We start from the raw sequence: 15,187 nt of genomic DNA, 5'->3' as shown, positions 1-15,187 counted from the left end.
TTAGTCTCTCTAGTCCAATAGAGTTTGAGAGTTCCCTTATCCACATTTTCAATGCAGGACCTTCCATGCCCTTCCAGCACAGCGCAATAGCTCTCCTGGCCTGAAGAAGTCCAAAGTCCAGAACTGGATATTGTTTTGGTGTTCGTAAAAAGTTCTTTGGATATATCCCAAGCAAACATAGTTTGGCATTCAAAGGGATTTTGGCACTAAACATCTCTGATAAACAGCCCACGACATCTCTCCAAAAACTCTGAATTTTTGTACATTCCCATAAGCAGTGAAAAAGAGGACCCTTTTCATTCATACACTTAGTACAAATATCTGGAATATTAGCAGACATATGGTGGAGTTTAACAGGTGTTATATACATTCTCATTAGCCACTTGTATTGAAGTAATCGAAACCTTGTATTTATTGTTTGCTTTTGTGCTTTAAGACATGCTTCTTCCCAATCTGTTTCATCAATGTTCTCTTTAATATCCGTTTCCCATGCATTCAATTTATCCATTACTGATTCTGTGCTATGAGCAACCAATATGTTGTAATATTTAGTTACATGTCCCTTCCCCTCTAAATTCTGAAGTGTAACTTCTTCAAGTTTTGATAAAGGTGGTAAACACACTATCTGTTTATATCTTGAGGACATGTAACTTTTTAGCTGCAGATACTTAAAAAAGTGTTTCTTAGGAATTTTGTATCTTTGGCATAGCTGATTAAAGGATAACAAAGCTCCCTCCTCATAAAGATTCATTATTTTTTGAATGCCTCTCATATTCCATAACTTAAATCCCCCATCTTTTCTGCCCGGTGTAAACTGTTCATTACCCCAAATAGGAGTGAACTGAGATAATTTAGGCCAATCTCCCATATGTTCGTGTGCGGCATGCCAAACCAAAACTGTGTTTTTAAGAAAGGGATTTTTTGTACGTCTTTTCAGCGTCTTGATATTAGATGAGTATAAATATGAACGTAATGGCAGATCTGGAATGGACTGTTGTTCAATATCTACCCAGGCAGGGGGTGTCGCCCCACTGAAATAGCACGATGCCGCGGTTAGCTGGGTAGCCATATAATACCATTTAAAGTTGGGAAGTTGGAGGCCTCCCCTCTCATAAGGTAAGTATAATAGTTTAAGACGAAGCCTTGCTTTCCTATCACTCCAAATAAATTGACTTAATGATTTATTGAGTGTATCGTAAAAAGAATTTGGTAACGGCAGTGGAAGTGTTTGAAAATAGAATAAAAATTTGGGTAAAATATTCATTTTTATTAGATTTATTCGTCCGATCATAGATATAGGCAAAGTAGACCAGCGATTTAGTGTGTCAGTAACTCTCTGTAACAGGGGATCATAATTGGATGGGATTATTTCATTTATTTCCGGAGTGATCTTCACACCCAAATATCTGAAACCTTCTGTAGTTGTTGCGAATGGGGTATTTACTATGGGATTATGCCTTTCTTCTTTATTGAGGAACATTAGTGCTGATTTGGAATTGTTAATTTTATATCCAGAAAATTTTCCAAATTGTTCTATTAAGGTAATCAAATTTGGGATGCAAGATTTTAATTTTGACAAGAAAAAAATTATATAATCGGCAAATAAAGAAATGCAATGTTCCGTCCCCCCTATCCTAATACCCTGTATTTCTCTATGTGCTCGTACGGCTATGGCTAGGGGCTCAATTGCTAGCGTAAATAACAGTGGTGATAACGGGCAGCCCTGTCGAGTAGATCTCTGTAGGCTGAAGGGTTTCGAAATGGTATTAGTATTAGTTAGGACCTCAACTGTTGCATTCGTATATAGTAGTTTAATCCATTTAAGAAAAATATTACCAAAACCAAATCTGGGAAGCACATCAAACAGGTAATTCCATTCTATCCTATCAAACGCTTGACAGGCATCTACTGATAATATTGCTGTATCTGATGCATTGTGTTTCTCATAAAGTATATTTAGAACTCTTCTAATGTTATGATAACCTTGCCTTTTCTGTATAAAGCCTTGTTGATCGCCATTAATTAATTGAGGAAGATACTTATCCAATCTTCTCGAAATAGCTTTACATAATATTTTTGTATCACATCCCATTAAACTTATTGGTCTATAAGAGGTACATTCATTTGGGGGCTTATTTGGTTTTAATATTAGGGTTATTAAAGCTAATCTGAGTGAATCTGGAAGCGTTCCTTTATCAAATGATTCTTCATACATATCCAGAAGTGGCTTAACAAGCTGTTTACCAAATGTCTTGTAGAACTCTGTTGGCAAACCATCTGGTCCTGGTGCTTTACCGCTACTCATATCACCTATAGCATCAAAAAGTTCCTCTATTGTTAGTGGGCTATCTAGTGTTGTTTTCTCATCATCTGATATCATCTGAAATTGTAACTGGTTAAGAAATTTATTCTGATCCTCCCCATTCTCTATGTATTCTGACTTGTATAGTAGTTCATAAAAATCTCTAAAATTATTATTGATCTCATGTGGATCTGTAGTTGAGTTTATTTTATACTTGCAATTATTCTCTCTGCCTGCATTTTTTTAACTCTCCAGGCCAGTAGTTTACCTGATTTTTCCCCTTGGTCATAGTAGGTTTGTTTAGTCCACATTAGACTCTTGGCTACCTTATCAGATGTCTTCTTCTTCTTCTTTCGGCTTTTCCCTTTTCAGGGGTCGCCACAGCGAGTCATCCTCCTCCATCTCACTCTGTCCACTGCGTCCTCTTTCCTCACCCCAACTACTTCCATGTCCTCTCTAACTGCATCCATATACATCCTCTTTGGTCTTCCTCTTTGTCTTTTTCCTGGCAGCTGCATATCTAACATCCTTCTACCCATATACCCGCTGTCCCTCCTCTGGACATGTCCAAACCATCTCAGTCTGGCCTCTCTAACTTTATCTCCTAGTTGTTTAACCTGTGCTGTACCTCTGATTATCTCATTCCTAACCTTATCCATCCTTGTCACTCCCAAGGAGAACCTCAACATCTTCATTTCTGCCACTTCCAGTTCTTTCTCCTGTCTTTTTGTCAATGCCACTGTCTCCAAACCATACAACATAGCTGGTCTCACCACTGTCTTGTAAACTCTTCCCTTGACCCCTGCTGTCACCCTTTTGTCACAAATCACTCCTGAAACTTTTCTCCATCCACTCCATCCTGCCTGGACTCTCTTCTTGACCTCTTTACCACACTCCCCATTTTCCTGAACAGTCGAACCTAAGTACTTGAAGTCCTTCACCTTTGTGACTTCTGCTCCTTGTAGCCTCACTGTTCCACCTGTCTCTCTCCCATTCACACACATGTACTCTGTCTTGCTATGGCTGACTTTCATTCCTCTTCTTTCAAGTGCATATCTCCACCTCTCCAAGTTATCTTCCACCTGTTCCCTGTTCTCACCACAGATCACAATATCATCTGCAAACATCATAGTCCATGGGGATTCCTGCCTGACCTCATCTGTTAGTCGGTCCATCACCAAAGCAAACAAGAAGGGGCTCAGAGCCGATCCTTGATGTAGTCCCACCTCCACCTTGAAGCTATCTGTCACTCCTACAGCACATCTCACCACTGTCCTGCTGTCCTCATACATGTCCTGTACCAGTCTGACATACTTCTCCACTACTCCAGATTTCCTCATACAACACCACAGCTCCTCCCTTGGCACTCTGTCATACGCTTTTTCCAAATCAACAAAGACACAATGAAGTTCTTTCTGACCCTCTCTGTACTTCTCCATCAGCATCCTCAAAGCAAAGATGGCATCTGTGGTACTCTTTCTTGGCATGAAACTGCTGCTCACAAATAGTTACCTCTTGTCTAAGTCTAGCTTCCACAACTCTCTCCCAGATCTTCATTGTGTGGCTCATCAACTTAATTCCCCTGTAGTTGTTACAACTCTGTACATCACCCTTGTTCTTAAAAATGGGCACCAGCACACTTCTCCTCCATTCCTCTGGCATTTTCTCACTCTCAACAATGCCATTGAATAATTGAGTCAAAAACCTCACTGCCATCTCACCTAGACATTTCCATACTTCCACTGGTATGTTATCAGGTCCAACTGCCTTCCCTTTCTTCATCCTCTTCAAAGCTTTCCGAACTTCATTCTCATTGATCTTTCCTACTTCCTGATCCACCGTTCCTATGACCTCTACTCTTCTTTCCCTTTCATTCTCTTCATTCATTAGCTCCTCAAAGTACTCCTTCCATCTTCCCATCACACTCTCCTCACTTGTTAGAACATTACCAGTCCTATCTTTGACAAGTCTAACCTGCTGCACATCCTTTCCAGCCTGATTCCTCTGTCTGGCCAATCTATACAAGTCCTTCTCTCCTTCCTTAGTGTCCAACCTCTCATACAACTCCTCATACGCCTTCTGCTTTGCCTTTGCTACCTCTCTTTTTGCCTTACGTTTCATCTCCTTATATTCCTGTCTACTTTCGTCAGTCCTGTCAATATCCCATTTCTTCTTGGCTAACCTCTTCCTTTGAATCGCTTCCTGCACTTCACTATTCCACCACCAGGTTTCCTTTTCATCTTTTCTCTGTCCAGATGCTACACCAAGTACCTTCCTACATGTCTCTCTAATCACTGTTGCTGTAGTAGCCCAGTCATCTGGAAGCTCTTTCTTACCACCCAGAGCCTTTACCAGCTCCTCTCTGAACTCTTCACCACATTCCTCCTTCCCCAGCTTCCAGCATTTGGTCTTCTTCTCTGATTTGACACTTTTTCTCTTCTTCACAAAAACAGTCATTCTACACACCACCATCCGATGCTGTCTGGCCACGCTCTCCCCTGCCACAACCTTACAGTCCCCAATCTCCGTCAGGTTTCCTCTTCTACACAGAATGTAGTCTACTTGTGAACTCCTTCTTCCACTCTTATAGGTCACCCTATGTTCCTCCCGTTTTTGGAAATAAGTGTTGACTACAGCCATTTCCATCCTCTTGGCAAAATCCACCACCATCTGTCCTTCCTGGTTCCTTTCCTTGACACCAAACCTACCCATCACTTCCTCATCTCCTCTGTTTCCTTCACCAACATGTCCATTTAGGTCTGCTCCTATCACCACTCTCTCCTCCCTGGGAATACTCTCTATCACTTCATCTAGATCCTTCCAGAACTTCTCTTTTTCCTCTTTCTCACAACCAACCTGTGGAGCATAACCACTGACAACATTCAACATCAGACCTTCTACCTCTACCTTCAGACCCATCACCCTATCTGACACTCTTTTCACCTCTACTACGTTCTTTGCTAACTCCTCTTTCAAGACCACCCCTACTCCATTTCTCTTTCTATCCACACCATGGTAAAACAGTTTAAACCCTGCTCCAATGCTGTAAGCCTTGCTGCCCTTCCACTTGGTCTCTTGAACACATAAAACATCTACCTTCCTTCTCTGCATCATGTCAGCCAGCTCTCTACCTTTGCCTGTCATTGTCCCCACATTTAAAGTTGCCACCCTCAGTCCTACACTCTTGACTTTCCTCCTCTCTTTCTGTCTCCTGACACGTTTCCCTCCTCGCGGTCTTCGACTAACAGTAGCACAATTTCCACCGGCACCCTGTTTGTCAACAGCACCAGTGGCGGTCGTTGTTAACCCGGGCCTCGACCGATCCGGTATGGTATCTCTTAGATGAACTCGCATGTTAGTTTTGGCAAAGTGTTTTATGTCGGATGCCCTTCCTGACACAACCCTCACCATTTACCCGGGCTTGGGACCGGCACAAAAGATACACTGGCTTGTGTTCCCTAGTGGCTGGTTTATTATACACCTTATCAGATGTCAATTTATCATATTTTGCTCTCAAGACAGAAAGATTCTGTAATTTTCCAGTATCATTGTCCTCATATATTTCATTTTCAAGTTTTTTAATTTGGCTTTCCAATATTCGCAGCTCTTGATTATTTTGCTTTGTTTTGGAATTTTTGTAACTAATAATTTCTCCTCTTATATAAGCTTTAAATGCTTCCCATCTCACACTAGCTGTAGTTTCATCTCTGTTTAGTTCAAAATATTTATTAATGCAGCTTTCTATGAATTTAACAAAGGCTGGATCCTGTAACAAATACGTTTGCAACCTCCATCTCAAACAATGTTCCAGCCTACCTAATTGAATTCCCATTGATACGGCTGCATGATCGCTGATTACTATACTATTATACCAACATTTTTTAACATTGGGCTGTAGTTCCATTGAGATTAGGAAATAATCTATACGCGAATGGGTTTTATATGTACTGGAGTAACAGGAGTATACTCTGTCATTAGGGTTATGTGTCCTCCAAATATCAGTTAATTTTAGATCCTTTATATACTTAGTCAGCGTTTTCCTAGTTTGTATGTGGGTTGTATCAATTTGAGTGGACCTGTCTAATATCGGATTTAAGGTGCAGTTGAAATCTCCCCCTATAATATATAACCCTTCCAAGGCAGACAAAGTGAGAAATAAATTTTCAAAAAAAGATGGGCTATCTTCATTAGGGCCATAGACATTTATAAAATTAATTTTATGTGTCAAAATATCACCTTGCACAATAACATAGCTCCCAAATGGATCTTGTATGGTTTTCGTGGCCTGGAATGGTATTGATCTGTGTATGAGTATAGCGACACCCCTCGCGTGAGTTTTATGTGAGGCATAGAATACCTGGCCTGGCCACCTTTTATTCAAAAAATGTATGTCTGAGCCCATTAAGTGAGTTTCTTGCAAGAAAACTATTCTAGATTTGAGATATTTTATCCTAGACATTACTTGTTTGAGTTTGGCCAGTTTTCTTATTCCTCGCACATTCCAGCTGGTAATTTCAATTTCAAATTTGCTTTGTTTTGATATCTCCATAAATTATTGTCCGATTACAATGCCAGATAATAATAAAGAATAAGTAAATGAATAACAACATAAATACACAAAAGGGTGGAAGTGATGCAAGTACATACACGAACAGCTACCCATGAACACCAACACAGAAACACATACAAAACAAACATAAAAACACCCCCTCTCCTCAGAACGTACACAACACCCTCCCAAATTAGGGTTATCCCCTCCCTCCCTCCCTCGGGTTGAAAAAACTGGGGAACGTTGATCCACAACACTTGGGGAGCAACTAGTCAACCAAACCCGACACATGTTCTCCTCAACCGTGCACACTGTTTTATAAAATAAACTCCTTTTCAGAACACAATATTATTTAAGCTAACCATGTACCTTAGTAGTTTTACAAAGCTCAACTACTTGTGTAGAAAACAGTCACCTTCTGTGTAAATCACTTGGGCTGTGTGATGCTTCTGTAGAACTCCTCAGCTTCAGGTGGTGTTGAAAAGAGATGCATCTTGCCATTGTGCAGGACCCTGAGTTTGCAGGGGTTGTGTTGAAATCCGCGGAAAGCCTTGATGTCAACAAACAGCTTTGTAATAGCATTAAAACTTCGGCGAACTCGAACGGTCTCCGCTGAAAGATCCTGCACGAACGTTATTTTTGCCCCTTCGTGAGTGATGTCCTGTCGCCGTGTTTCCTTGTAAACATATTCCTTCTCCTGGAACTTGAGGAAGCGAACGAGAATCGCCCTGTTCTGGTTGGGTTTTGCAGATGCAAGCGTGCGATGCACCTGCTCCAGGGTGAAGGATTTTTCAGGATTTAACCCCAGCCACCGCGGTAGCATGTTACTGATAACCTACTGATAACTGTTTACCTTCAGCTCCCTCTCGTACACCAATCACACGGAGATTCTTTCTCCTACCCCGGTTCTCCAAATCATCCGTTTTACCAGTCCCCTCATCCAACTGGTCCTGAGTCACTGCACCCATACACCAGTAACACACACCGATACACCAGTAACACACACAGACACTCAAATAACACACACATACACTGTAATAACACACGCCGACACACCACTAACACACACTAACACAATAAAGACTCAGGAACAGGAGAAATCTGTAAACCCAATTAGAATAAACCAAATTACACAAAAACTCAGAACTAAATATCTGAATTATTGGGAAACTGAAACTAAAACTCAAAGTAAAATGCAGTTATTTATTATTTGTTGTTATTTATTATTTGTTGTTATTTGTTATTTGGCCCTAAACAGACACTACAGTGCAGCAGATTATCTGAGCACAGTATCCGACCCTAAATTAAGAAACACCCTGACGAGGTACAGACAGTACAGACGAGGTACAGTAGAGACGGAGCTGCACTTCCTCACCCGGTGTACCAAGTACCACCACGTCCGCTCCCAATTCTTCCCTAAATTTAACACCATCATCCCCAACTTCACCTCCCTCCCAGACCTCGACAAACTGCCCCACCTACTGGGGGAGCACAGAGAGAGCTGCACACTAGCAGCACTCTATACTTACACCTGCCACCAGGTGAGGGACAGTGGGTGACCATGTACCGTGTACAGCATACACACACACACGCACACACACGCACAAACTGATTGTTTTACTACCTCATTAATGTAAATATTATAATTTTTATTGTTATTATTTTTGCACTGTTTTTATTAATATTTTATTCTATTTTATAATAGTTTTTGCACATGTAACTGTTCTGTATATTTTTGTTTTTCCTTATTGTTATTTTTATATTTCCCTGTAACTTGCTTTGGCAATACGAATGTCCATATTTATCATGCCAATAAAGCTTCTTTTGAGTTTGAGTGTGTGTTTGTGTGTGTTTGTGTGTGTGTGTATGTGTGTGTGTTTGTGTGTGTTTGTGTGTGTTTGTGTGTGTGTGTGTGTGTGTGTGTGTGTGTGTGTGTGTGTGTGTGTGTGTGTGTGTGTGTGAGTGTGTGTGTTTGTGTGTGTGTGAGTGTTTGTGTGTGTGTGAGTGTGTGTGTGTGTGTGTGTGTGTGTGTGTGTGTGTGTGTGTTCTTATTCCACACAGTACTGCGCTGTGGCAGGAGGGTGCAGCGTCTACTCCTGACCGCTGGAGGCGCTACATGATACAGGAGCTCATGATGCACACAGAGCTGTTAAAGGAGAGTGAGAGCCCAGTCCCGGTGTAATTCTGCTCGTGATCAGAAATGCTTCTGGTAAGTTCCGTAACACTCTGATTATTCACTTAATTCTCTTTATTTATCTTCTATTTGTGTGGAATTGTTGCGTTTTTATTCATTTATTCATCTTTAACTTTGCAGAAAGTCTTTCTGGCTCGTTTGTTTGGTCGGCTTGTAGCATTAGCTGTTATGCTAACACGTGGGCTAAGATGACGGTAAGATTTTATAAATCTATTTATGTTGTAATTTAGTTTAGTGCAACAATAATCACAGATCAACACGCAGTACTAGAGGAATGATTTTTGAGTGTAATATTGATCTGGTACTGAATGTAAGTGCATCAGCTGAATGAGAGACCGCGGTCACGCGCTCTGTTTTGTAAATATTTCAGATGCTGCTAAATTACATCTCTGTATATTGCATCTATATAATCTTATAGTTTGTATAATTTTGTGTTTAATGTTTAATGTATACGATGCTTGTACACTGTATTATTACTAGAGAGATCCCATCAGCCGGAAACTAATTCCTTGTGTGTCTCCACATACTTGGATAATAAATCTGAATCTGATTCTGATCTGCACTTAAATATTACTGCGCGTTTAAACCGTGTTTACGGTAGAGGAAGTGTTGGAGAGAGGAAAGCTGCTGTTTACAGATTCATAATCATAATCTACCGTATTCTGATACACCAAATCCACTCCATTACACACGAGCATTCATTCTGTTATTAATGACTTTTCACATGTTTTTACTTTGAGTAAAGTGTCTCTTTAATTGTGTACAGACCACTCTTAGAAGAACAATACAATTAAAACAATCTAATTCTGAAGTTCCACCCATACAGTTATAAAGAACACTTACTCTAGTACTCATGGTGTGATTCTGGGACAATTTTACTGTAGGAATTTGGAGTAATGTTATAACAAACTTATATAAAGTGTCTATTCGGTTGTTTTTAAAATCAAATGTTTATCAGATGCCACCTCTAGATTCATGAAGTACACTTAGTCCAGTACTTATATGTTTTGACTTTGGGATAATTTTACTGTAGAAATTTGATATAATGGCAAACTTGTAATTAGTAACTGACAATATTACATTAATTCTTGAATGTCAACGGCTACTTTAAGTAATATATTATTAAAAGCATGTCGTATTAAAATTATTTCATTATTCGTTAATGCTTGATCACCATGTTCAGATAATTAACACTTTGGACCCCCAGGTCTATACAAAACCAATTTTGCAAATTTGTGATGCCATTACTCCAAATTTCAGCAGTAAAATTGTCTTAAAATCACAACATGAGTACTACAGTAAGTGTTCTTCATGAATGTAAGGGTGGTATTTAATAACAATTTCATTTGCTTATTTTATTGATCTTACTAGAGTAAGTGCTCTTTTTGATCATAGTGGTCTCATTTGATAACAGTTTGATTTGCTTTAAATTGGATTTCAGAAGGTGGTTTTAACAACACCGAATATACACTTAATGTGGATTTGCCATCCTGTCACTCTAAATTCCTACAGTAAATTGTCTCTATCACAACATAAATGTTCTTTATGAATGTAGTGGTGGCATTTAATAACACTTTGATTTGCTTATTTTATTGTACTTCGAAATGTGGTGTTAACACAGACACTTTACATCGGTTTACCATCCGATTACTCTACAAGAAGTGTTCATCGTGGTACTTTTGGTGTAATTTTACACTTTACATGAGTTTGCCATCACATTAAACCAGATTCCTACAGTAAAATTGTCCCAAAAATTTTATTGATCTTCAAAAAGGGGTCTGTACACAACCAAATAGACACGTTACTCAAGTTTATTACATTACTCCAAATTTGTACTGTAAAAATGTCCCAAAATCACACCATGAGTACTAAAGTAAGTGGTGTTCATGACTATGGGTGGAACTTGATAACAATTTGATGTTAATTTTATTGTATTGATCTTAAAATAGCGGTCTGTACACAAACATACACATTTTTTTTCAAACTTTTTAGATCGCTCTATACATAGATTGGTTTTGGTTAGACATAGACACACTTTTGTTTCTGCTACACTTTATGTGCATCAGAACATGGTAGTAATGTATATTAAGCTGTAAGGAGATTTCATCTTCACAGCTGTATTACTGTATAATACGTATTTATTAATAAACTATCTTATTATTTATTTTTTATTATTTAATTATCTAAATAATCAAAACAATACTGCACATTTTCCCCTCACATTTCACATCGTGTAAAAAAAAAAAAAAAAAAAAAACTGAAATGAAAATGTAAAACAAATCCCACATTAAATAAACTGAGGTTTTGCCTGTGCTCCGTCCAAGCTTGGTAAAGTGCTGTAAAGTAAAGTGCCGGCATTACAGTGTGGCTAAAGTGCAGGCACGATGGGATGCAGTATTTAGGCTCCAGTGTGTTAACCAGCAATCAAAATCCCTCATTTTCAGCTACTTTTGCCATGAAAATGCCGATGCAGCTCTTTTGCTCAGAGAGCGGATGTGTAAACACGCTGGTCAGCGTGGTTTTATCTTTTATGAATGATTTTACCTTACGCGGGGTGACCGGAGCTTTATATGTTTATCATGTTCGTTGTGCTATTTGTGTAGTTCAGTATCCGGTTTTTTTTTTTTTTTTGTCCATTTTTGTCCTTTTTTCATTTTGGGTCTTGAGGAGACCAAAACGCTGCCACACTTCTGATTGGCAAGAGGAGGGGGCATCCTCAAGTTCCACATCTTCACCTGAGCTCGCCTTTTTTCCCACAAATAGATTTAATAGATTTATCTGTAATATCCTCTTATTATGGATGTACTGATCTTAACTATAAGATAAAATAAATATAAAAGTATTATCTATGTGTGTGTGTTAGCAGAGGGTGTACTCGGCGTGTTGGGCTCTGGTTGCTGTGTTAGCGTTGCTGCTAACTGGTTCTGATCCATCTGGAGAAACTGAGAGCGGATCGTGAGGGCCGGTGTTGGAGCGGTAAGAACAGAATATTAAAACTTTATTACAGCTCTCGGTTACGAGACTTTACTCTGGTAAAATCTCACAAATTCAGGTAAAAAAAGGTATTTGATATGAAAAAGGTGGTTTACATCTGCCGTGTTTACATCTGACAAGTGTTTGCGCTTCCGGCCCCAAGTGTTTGTTGGCTCCCACCCCAAGTGTTTGTTGGCTCCCACCCCAAGTGTTTGTTGGCTCCCACCCCAAGTGTTTGTTTGTTGGCTCCCACCCCAAGTGTTTGTTTGTTGGCTCCCACCCCAAGTGTTTGTTTGTTGGCTCCCACCCCAAGTGTTTGTTTGTTGGCTCCCACCCCAAGTGTTTGTTTGTTGGCTCCCACCCCAAGTGTTTGTTTGCGGCTCACACCCCAAGTGTTTGTTTGCGGCTCACACCCCAAGTGTTTGTTTGCGGCTCACACCCCAAGTGTTTGTTTGCGGCTCCCACCCCAAGTGTTTGTTTGTTGGCTCCCACCCCAAGTGTTTGTTTGTTGGCTCCCACCCCAAGTGTTTGTTGGCTCCCACCCCAAGTGTTTGTTGGCTCCCACCCCAAGTGTTTGTTGGCTCCCACCCCAAGTGTTTGTTGGCTCCCACCCCAAGTGTTTGTTGGCTCCCACCCCAAGTGTTTGTTGGCTCCCACCCCAAGTGTTTGTTTGTTGGCTCCCACCCCAAGTGTTTGTTTGTTGGCTCCCACCCCAAGTGTTTGTTGGCTCCCACCCCAAGTGTTTGTTTGTTGGCTCCCACCCCAAGTGTTTGTTTGCGGCTCCCACCCCAAGTGTTTGTTTGTTGGCTCCCACCCCAAGTGTTTGTTTGCGGCTTCCACCCCAAGTGTTTGTTTGTTGGCTCCCACCCCAAGTGTTTGTTTGTTGGCTCCCACCCCAAGTGTTTGTTTGTTGGCTCCCACCCCAAGTGTTTGTTTGTTGGCTCCCACCCCAAGTGTTTGTTTGTTGGCTCCCACCCCAAGTGTTTGTTTGTTGGCTCCCACCCCAAGTGTTTGTTTGTTGGCTCCCACCCCAAGTGTTTGTTTGTTGGCTCCCACCCCAAGTGTTTGTTTGTTGGCTCCCACCCCAAGTGTTTGTTTGTTGGCTCCCACCCCAAGTGTTTGTTTGCGGCTCCCACCCCAAGTGTTTGTTTGTTGGCTCCCACCCCAAGTGTTTGTTTGTTGGCTCCCACCCCAAGTGTTTGTTTGTTGGCTCCCACCCCAAGTGTTTGTTTGTTGGCTCCCACCCCAAGTGTTTGTTTGTTGGCTCCCACCCCAAGTGTTTGTTTGTTGGCTCCCACCCCAAGTGTTTGTTTGTTGGCTCCCACCCCAGGTGTTTGTTTGCGGCTCCCACCCCAAGTGTTTGTTTGTTGGCTCCCACCCCAAGTGTTTGTTTGTTGGCTCCCACCCCAAGTGTTTGTTTGCGGCTCCCACCCCAAGTGTTTGTTTGTTGGCTCCCACCCCAAGTGTTTGTTGGCTCCCACCCCAAGTGTTTGTTTGTTGGCTCCAACCCCAAGTGTTTGTTGGCTCCCACCCCAAGTGTTTGTTTGCGGCTCCCACCCCAAGTGTTTGTTTGCGGCTCCCACCCCAAGTGTTATTCTAATGGCTACAACATATTTCCAGAGATCAAGTCACCAGAAAGCCACCATATGCACAGATTCAAAGTCCTGCATTCAAGCCATCAAATCACTAAATATTGACCACCCCATCATCGAGGAAATACTGTATAAACTGAAAGCACTGGATGAATCAAATAAAATACTGAGGTTTTGCTGGATACCAGGCCACAAGGGTATAAAGGGAAACGAAGAAGCAGATACTATAGCCAAAAGAGCAGCAGAACAACCAGTTACACCAATATACATACCACCAACAGACCTAAGACCCATCATAAGGAGCTATATACAAGAAAAATGGCAAGAGGACTGGAATTTACAAGAAAATAACAAACTCAGGGAAATCCAACAAAACGTACAACCAAACCAAATTAACCATACTCAGAAGAGGGAGGACCAAGTAGCCCTCACACGATGCAGAATAGGACACTCAAACCTTACACACGGACACTTATTAAAAGGAGAACAGGCCCCAAAGTGCTCTCATTGCTCAATTACTTTAACAATTAAACATATACTATGTGAATGCGAGCTTTTTACCCAGGACAGAAATCTGTACCTAACTGGATCAGATATAAAAGACATTTTTAGAAAAACAGCTCCTTCTAAGATTTTAAAATTTCTTAAAAGCATAAAGCTAAAACATCTTTTATAACCTTAACCTCAAACATTTTTTATGTAGTTAAAGTACTCTGAAAAAGATAAAAATGGCACGCCATAGAGATGGCTCTAAATATAGAGCTTATAATGGCGTTAAAACCCAAACCAAACCCCAAGTGTTTGTTTGTTGGCTCCCACCCCAAGTGTTTGTTTGTTGGCTCCCACCACAAGTGTTTGTTGGCTCCCACCCCAAGTGTTTGTTTGTTTGCTCCCACCCAAGTGTTTGTTTGCGGCTCCCACCACAAGTGTTTGTTTGTTGGCTCCCACCCCAAGTGTTTGTTTGTTGGCTCCCACCCCAAGTGTTTGTTTGTTGGCTCCCACCCCAAGTGCTTGTTTGCGGCTCACACCCCAAGTGTTTGTTTGCGGCTCACACCCCAAGTGTTTGTTTGCGGCTCCCACCCCAAGTGTTTGTTTGTTGGCTCCCACCCCAAGTGTTTGTTTGTTGGCTCCCACCCCAAGTGTTTGTTTGTTGGCTCCCACCCCAAGTGTTTGTTTGTTGGCTCCCACCCCAAGTGTTTGTTTGTTGGCTCCCACCCCAAGTGTTTGTTTGTTGGCTCCCACCCCAAGTGTTTGTTTGTTGGCTCCCACCCCAAGTGTTTGTTTGCGGCTCACACCCCAAGTGTTTGTTTGCGGCTCCCACCCCAAGTGTTTGTTGGCTCCCACCCCAAGTGTTTGTTTGTTGGCTCCCACCCCAAGTGTTTGTTTGTTGGCTCCCACCCCAAGTGTTTGTTGGCTCCCACCCCAAGTGTTTGTTGGCTCCCACCCCAAGTGTTTGTTGGCTCCCACCCCAAGTGTTTGTTGGCTCCCACCCCACGTGTTTGTTGGCTCCCACCCCACGTGTTTGTTGGCTCCCACCCCAAGTGTTTGTTGGCTCCCACCCCAAGTGTTTGTTGGCT

At 41.3% G+C, this 15,187-nt stretch overlaps 1 long non-coding RNA gene across 1 annotated transcript in view; it reads left to right on the top strand.

Moving 5' to 3' along the window:
- Positions 1-11,917: 11,917 nt before the first annotated feature.
- Positions 11,918-15,187, top strand: part of LOC134335385 (uncharacterized) — a 50,819-nt gene continuing 47,549 nt past the window's right edge. Inside the window, exon 1 of the long non-coding RNA XR_010015585.1 lies at positions 11,918-12,021. This is a non-coding gene — a long non-coding RNA (uncharacterized LOC134335385). The remainder of the gene's footprint in view (positions 12,022-15,187) is intronic.

This window comes from Trichomycterus rosablanca, chromosome 21, assembly GCF_030014385.1.
Source record: "Trichomycterus rosablanca isolate fTriRos1 chromosome 21, fTriRos1.hap1, whole genome shotgun sequence".
NCBI classification, from domain to species: domain Eukaryota; kingdom Metazoa; phylum Chordata; class Actinopteri; order Siluriformes; family Trichomycteridae; genus Trichomycterus; species Trichomycterus rosablanca.
Note: the sequence above shows the minus strand (reverse complement) of the source record. Positions and strands in the feature narration are given on the sequence as shown.